This window comes from Sapajus apella, unplaced genomic scaffold, assembly GCF_009761245.1.
Source record: "Sapajus apella isolate SASKATOON/1434 unplaced genomic scaffold, GSC_monkey_1.0 scaffold4, whole genome shotgun sequence".
NCBI classification, from domain to species: Eukaryota; Metazoa; Chordata; class Mammalia; order Primates; family Cebidae; genus Sapajus; species Sapajus apella.
The window spans coordinates 57,624,013-57,631,260 of NW_022436944.1; the positions used below are offsets into that span (position 1 = coordinate 57,624,013).

At 43.8% G+C, this 7,248-nt stretch overlaps 1 pseudogene across 1 annotated transcript; it reads right to left on the reverse strand.

Annotated features, from left to right (window-relative positions):
- Window positions 1-2,094: 2,094 nt before the first annotated feature.
- On the reverse strand, window positions 2,095-3,064 carry LOC116544305 (annotated as a pseudogene). The gene has a single exon (XR_004265881.1). The product of XR_004265881.1 is annotated as a 40S ribosomal protein S4, Y-like (transcript).
- Window positions 3,065-7,248: the final 4,184 nt, after the last annotated feature.

Here is a 7,248-nt window from a genome sequence, read left to right on the forward strand (position 1 = left end):
TTGGCATCAGACTTCTCAACAAGAAGGGACAACCATGCAAGATAGCAATGGGGCAACCTTTTCAAGAAACTCAAAGTATGAACTAAGGATTTTGTATCGAGCCAAGTTGTCCTTTAACAATCAAGGCTATAGGAAGAAGTTTTAATTATGCAAGAGCCCTGGGAAGATTATACTCATAGCTTCTTCCTCAGGATTGTACTAAAAGACAAGCTTCATCCAACTAGGAGATGATTAGGGAAATTTGAGCAAAAGGACTGGGGATGACTGTTGAATATCCTTTTTTTTTTTTTTTTTTTTTTTTTTTTTTTTTGAGATGGAGTCATCCTCTTGTTGCCCAGGCTGGAGTGCAGTGGCGTGATCTCGGCTGACTGCAATCTGCACCTCCAGGTTCAAGCGATTCTCCTGCCCCAGCCCCCTGAGTAGCTGGGATTACAGGCACCCGCCACCATGCCCAGCTAATTTTGTGTATTTTTAGTAGAGACGGAGTTTCAACATGTTGGTCACGCTGGTCTTGAACTGACCTCTGATGATCCCCCCGCCTTGGCCTCCCAAAGTGCTGGGATTACAAGTGTGAGCCACCACACCTGGCCTTGAATAACTTTAGTTGTAGATCTGAGGCCAAATGGAAGTGGGGATAAGGATGGAAGAACAGTACTAGTCCATTCTCACACCATTATAAAGATAGAACCCAGCTGGGTATGGTGACTCATTCCTATAATCCCAGCACTTTGGGAGGCTGAGGCGGGAAGATCACCTGAGGTCAGGAGTTTGAGACCAGTCTGGCCAACATGGTGAATCCCCATCTTTACTAAAAATACAAAAATTACCAGGATATGGTGGTGTGTGCCTGTAATCCCAGCTACTCGGGAGGCTGAGGCACTAGAATTGCTTGAACCCAGGGAGCAGAGGTTGCATGAGCCAAGATCATGCCACTTCACTCCAGCCTGGGCGACTGTGTCTTAAAAAAAAAAAAAAAAAAAAAAGTACCTGACACTGGGTAATTTATAAAGAAAAGAGGTTTGACTCACAGTTCCACATGGCCGGGGAGGCCTCAGGAAACTTATAATCATGGTAGAAGGTAAAGGGGAAGCAAAGACCTTCATACAGTAGCAAGAAAGAAAGCATGCACGCACAAGAGAGCAAGCAGGGAAAACTGTCTTACAAAACCATCAGATCTTGTGAGAACTCACTATCATGAAAACAGCATGGTGGAAACCACCCCCATGATCCAGTCACCTGCCACCAGCTCTCACCCTCAACACCTGGGGATTACAATTCAAGATGAGGTTTTGGTGAGGACCTAAGTCCTAATCATATCAAATAGTATCAAATGGTATGTGCTTTGACAAGGCAGAAGTAGCAGAACAAAAAAGAAGGGAGAGAAGAAGAGGAAAGTGTAGGGAGCTACTTGTTGCATAGGCTGTAGGCGGAAGTCAAAGAATATTAAAGTTGACAAACCAAATATATGAAGTGTAAATAAGGAAAAAGGGATTTAGAGCATTAAAGGTGTACTATACTATTAAAAGTTCTAGTACAGAATACACGGTATAATCACTAGAATAAAAATGTACATCTCCATCAGTGTTCAAAGAAACAATAATAAAGGCAATAGATCACAGTGAAAAACATGCAGTAAATGTACCATCATATAGTAAATATATTAAGTCCAAGCATGTAGGTTGAATCAGTGCATGTGAAAGGACTTACCTAGTAAAAGAAAAGGAACTTCAGATTGGCTTACAAACCAACGTCTTACTGTCTGTTATTTATAAGAGACACATTTAAAATAAGTGATTCAGAGAGGCTAAAAATAAAAAGAGAGATGGGCAAAAATAGACCAGGCAAGTAGGACCACAAAGGGCAAAGATTACAATATCCGTATCTAACAAGGTAGAATTCAGGAAAAAATAGGCAAGACAATGAAGGATACATTAAAATGCTAAAAGCCACAATTCACAGTGAAGATATACTACTTATGAGTGTGACAGCTGCAGTTATCTGGTTTGTCAACTTTAAGTGGTGTTCTTTGGCTCCCACCTACTTCCTGTACAGCAAAGAGCTCTTTGTACTTTCCCCTTTCCCTCTTTCTTCTTTTTTTTTGAATAAAAAAAGAGTTCACTGTTTATTTTTGCCAAAATCATGAGCAAAATTCAAACCCAACTATTAACCACAACAAGGAAAAAAAAACAACACATTTGGAAAACAAGAATTTACTGCTTATTTGTGCAAAGAAAAAAAGATATGCTGCTACTGCAATTTAGTCACTGCTCTGTTTGGTGGCCAGCCTCTCGTCTCTCTCTTCAGCAATAGTAAGTCAGACGCCCTTTCCCCTGGGCAGGGAAATCCAAGGTTTATTGCCACTGCCAATGACAAAAATGTTGGAAATCCTTGGGGCAAAGTTGTTGCCTTTGGCATCCTTCACATGCACCACGTCAAAAGAACCAGGATGTCTTTCCTTGCTGGTGATCACACCAATATGACCGAAGTTGGCTCCACCAATCACCATACACATATTGCCCGTGTCAAATTTGATAACGTTGATTATCTTGCCAGTCCCTAAATCAATCTGCACAGTATCATTCACCTTGACAGGATCTGGATAGCGGATGGTTCAAGCATCATGAGTCACCAGGTGTGGGATTCCCTTTATCCCCATAGTAATCTTCCTCACTTTGCACAACTTGTACTCTGCCTCTTCCACTCTGATGCGATGAATGGCAAAACGGCCCTTGGTGTCATAGACCAGGTGGAAATGCTCACCTGTCTTCTCGATGCTGATGACATCCATCAATCCAACAGGGTATGTGATGTCCACTCGAACCTTGCCATCAATTCTGATGCAGCGTTGCATACATATCTTTTTTTACCTCATCTCCAGTCAACGCATACTTGAGTCTGTTCCTGAGGAAGACGGTCAGGGGAAGACATTCTCTCAGCCTGTGAGGACCTGTCGATGGACGAGGTGCAAATACACCCATTAGTTTGTCGAGCATCCAATGCTTCAGCGCTGCAACACGCTTCAAGTGCTTTTTGGGGCCCCGGTCCATGGCGAAACTCTGCAACGGAAGAGCTTTCCCTCCTTTTTCACTGTTTCTGTTGTGCTACCTCTGCCTTGTCAAATCGTGTAACATTTCCATAACAAATTATGCGAGGAAAAATGAAACCTTGAAATAACAGAAAACGTTAACATGCCACTCTCTCATCCAAGACTGAAGTGAAGGAGACAAAATATGTATATAAGGATATAAGTGATCTAAATAACAGTATCTGTAAAGTAGACCTAATGAATATATGTTGAACCTTCTACCTTGATAATAGAGGATATTACTCTAGGCCAAGCGTGATGGCTCACACCTGTGAGCCCTGCACTTTGGGAGGCTGAGGTAAGTGGATCGCTTAAGCTCAGGAGTTCGAGACCAGCTTGGGCAACATGGTGGAACCCCATCTCTACAACAAAAAAAGTAGAAACATTAACCAGGCATGGCAGCAGGAGCCTGTAGTCCCTAGGAACTTATGTTTCTTCTAGGAATCATAAGATTGTTGTTTCATGCAGCCTGACACACCTGGCATGTCAGTGATTAAACCCATAGGGAGCAATCTCAAAAATAATTGTGAGTGAGGCTTTCGGTACATAGAACAGACTCCAATTAGTTACATAAAACCCACAGTACACTTTAGGAAGCTATCCTAATGGCATTAACCTGGATTAAAAGGGACTAAATGTTAAAAGACTCTGGACCCCCAACTTTGTATGGGCAACAAGCAGGCATAGTTGCTCTTTTAGGCAGTTTCTAGTGCCCTCTTCAGAAGTGGTCAAGGGAGCCAGTGAAAAGGGAAAGATGCCATAGAGGGTGAAGCCAAAAGCCAAAGAGAACAATAGATTGGCATGCCACTTCCAGCGTGGCAGACAAACCTAGCGTTGCTTCCAGTGATCCTCCTGCCTCAGTCTGGTTTCAGTTGCTTAATCTCTCAAGCATAGTAACCTACGATCATTTGACCCAAGTGAACTCACCAAACTCATGGATTTCCTTATATCACCTGTCTTCTTCCATGTGGTTAAATCCAGGGTGAGATACCTGTTTGGTGTTGGCATGTTGGCAAGTATTTGATCACAAGAGAAGAAACTTAAAAAAAAAAACACAACCTAACTCCACATTATGTCAAGATATGAGAGTTTTGTTTCTCTTTTCACATGAATTTCTAATCTGGGCAATTCACCGAACATGAGCTATCTCTGTCTCTCTCAATCTTTCTCTCTCTCCCAACATCTGATGGCAGCCACACTCTGTCCTCCCACCAAGAAGAGAATAATGTGTACCCTTTTTTTTTGAGGTGGAGTCTCGCCCTGTTGCCCAGGCTGGAGTGCAGTGGTGCAATCTCGGCTTGCTGTAACCTCCACCTCCTGGGTTCAAGTGATTTTCCTGCCTCAGCCTCCTGAGTAGCTGGGACTACAGGCGCGTGCCACCATGCCCAGCTAATTTTTTGTATTTTTAGTAGAGACGGGGTTTCACCGTGTTAGCCAGGATGGTCTCAATGTCCTGATCTCATCTTCCGCCCACCTTGGCCTCCCAAAGTGCTGGGATGACATGAATTTGTACCTTTTCTTTGGTCAGCCCCTTTGTTTTCTGCAACCGCTGCCTTATGCCTTCCGTCAAATCCATCTAGGTGTCTGTGGTCCCTGACCGCCTTGGATCAACCTTAGACCTTCAGTGTAACCTCCCCACCAGTCTCAGCAGGGAGTTGCCACAGGTGGCAGAGCAGGAAGTCTCCTGAAAGTCATGGGGATGGATGTTATTTGACTCCTTCAAATCCTGCCGACCTGTCTGGCTCCCATCTGCCTTAAAGAAGCACCTTGTATTAATTTGAGGAACAGCAAGTCCGCTTGGCTCCTGATGAGGGAGAAGTGCTCCACAGTGAATGTGGTAAACATCCAGATGACGTCTCAGGTAGACCTCATAATCCTTACACTCAGCCTCAGAGTGGGCTAAGAGATGTCATCAATGTACCCAGGAACTATAGACACGTGTTGTTTGGAATCAGATTCTAGAGTGGAATTTGAAACACCGATGTGGGTTGGGTCAGTGCGCTTTGCTCTTTTCCTTACCTTGGGCCATGCCTGTATCATCCTGGGCCCACTGTCAGGATACTGGATCCAAGACAGATGGGACAAATTCACACCAACCTATGCAGCGTATTTCCAAGAGGTGTCTGTGTGAGATGTTTTAATTTGAATGAAATTTGTCTTGCCAGCTATTATTGTGTTTCTTGTAAATTTCTTTCCCTAACCATGTCCCTTGATGCTCTATGACCACCCAGGGCCAGTGGCATCTTTGTCTACCTTTCTGTGGAAGATGGTACCAAGGTTTCCATTCTCTGTGTCTTCGATGTTGGCTTGTTTTAACTAAGCAGTACGTTGCCTCCCTGGTATGTTTCTGGAAGCAAGACTGAGCACTGTCACTCCTAGATGCCACAAATAGCCAATGTTACTGTGTAGCACAGAGATTCATTTTGATTCGAGGGTCTGTAGGTTCCTTCCATCTTTCCAATTTCAGTGTCTAAAATGCTCTAAACTGTGAAAAACTCTGTATTTGATGAGAGAAGGCTACACATTGCAGTTTCCTTTCTAGAAAACATCTGAGGGCATTGGCTTTGAATTGGTATGAAAAATATTGCTTGACTTTTTGCAAAGTCTCAGTAAAGATCATATTGAGATAATGATCTATGAGAATAGGGAGAATTTACCTCTAAGCTCAGGGAAATCCAAGGCATTTCTATCATGACAGGACCTCAGGCCTCCCAAAATGTTTCTTTCAGTGTCCCGTTCTCACACTGAGGAGACCGATGTCTTTATGTTAGTATTGACCGGTGGATTGTGCATGGGTGTAGTAGGATCTGCTTAACATGTCTCTCCTTATCTGAAACTATTTATATGGAACTTAAAAATGACCAAAAGGAGGTGAAAGACCATCATACCCCTGGTAACTCTGAGGAATTGCAGACAGTTAATTCAGTGTGGACATCTGGAGACTCCAGATGCAGGAAAACCAGAATGTGCTCAATGTTTGTTCCATCTGTTCAGCCAATCATGAAAGAGTTATATTATTAGCATTGCCTGTTTTCATTGTATAGCTGTATTTGTATTATCCTCTCTTATTGATTCATCTCAATTGTACTAATCGGTGTCCAGTTGACTCAGCTGAACTGATTGTCTGTCACAGACATTTTCAGCAGTCCCCTTTTCTATTCTTACTGCTTAATGTGAATTGGAGATGCATATCTGATGTCTATGTCTTGGCATTACCATGCGTGCAAGCAAATGATAGCATGAAAGTGAATGAGAAAGTTAATATGCTACAACATTGAGAAAAAGAGTTGTTGAGGATATTATATCTCTGAGATTCTGGGAAGACTCAAGAGCCCGTGTTCATATGGCCACTGCATGGTGCTTTCAACACAATTTATGCAAAAGTGCTGAATGCACCATGATGTCTCTCCATGTGCACTGTCTGCCGTGGCCATTTCATACAGGGATTGTTCCATCTCCTTCATCCTCAGCTCATTGTCTGCCCAGGGCACCGAGCATCTGCTGCTCCCTCTCTTCTGCCCCATAGCGGGAAGGATAGTTCTATCTCTCTGAGGGGCCTGCCCTTTCCTTTCTCTGTCCTTTCCTGGAGCCCTCCCTTTAAAGCCAGCTGGGCTCTGTGGTTTTGGTTCTCTCTAGTGTTTATCTTCAGTCTTCTCCACCCTTCAGGCTCAGCAGGCAGCTGCCAGAGGTGGAAGAGCTCGATGTCTCAGAGGACTCACTGGATGAAGGTTATTTGACTCCTTTGACTGAACATGACCTGTCTGACTGCCACCAGCCTTATAGGAGCAGCCTGTGCTCATCGGAGGAACAGCTCACCTGCACTGCGCTGGATGCAGCCTGTGAGTACTCCATCCTAAAGGTCATAAAGCTCCACTGGTCTCCCTCCCAGGCAACCTCTATATTTTTTTGTTTCCGTAATTTGTGCAGGCTGAGACATGACATCCCGGCATTAGATTCTTTTGAGTCTGGCTCTTAGATCTAGTTTTAAACACAGTCATACAATGTGTGGAACTTTCCTCTTCTCTTGTTCTAGGTGACTCTTCTGTCACCCAGCCCCTTCGCACAAGAGTGGGTTGAGGGCATCAAGACAGGTCAGAGTTGGGGAATGGTGGGGGACAATTGTAAATGCTTGGCTACCAGTAGCTCAGCTGAAGACTTTAAAA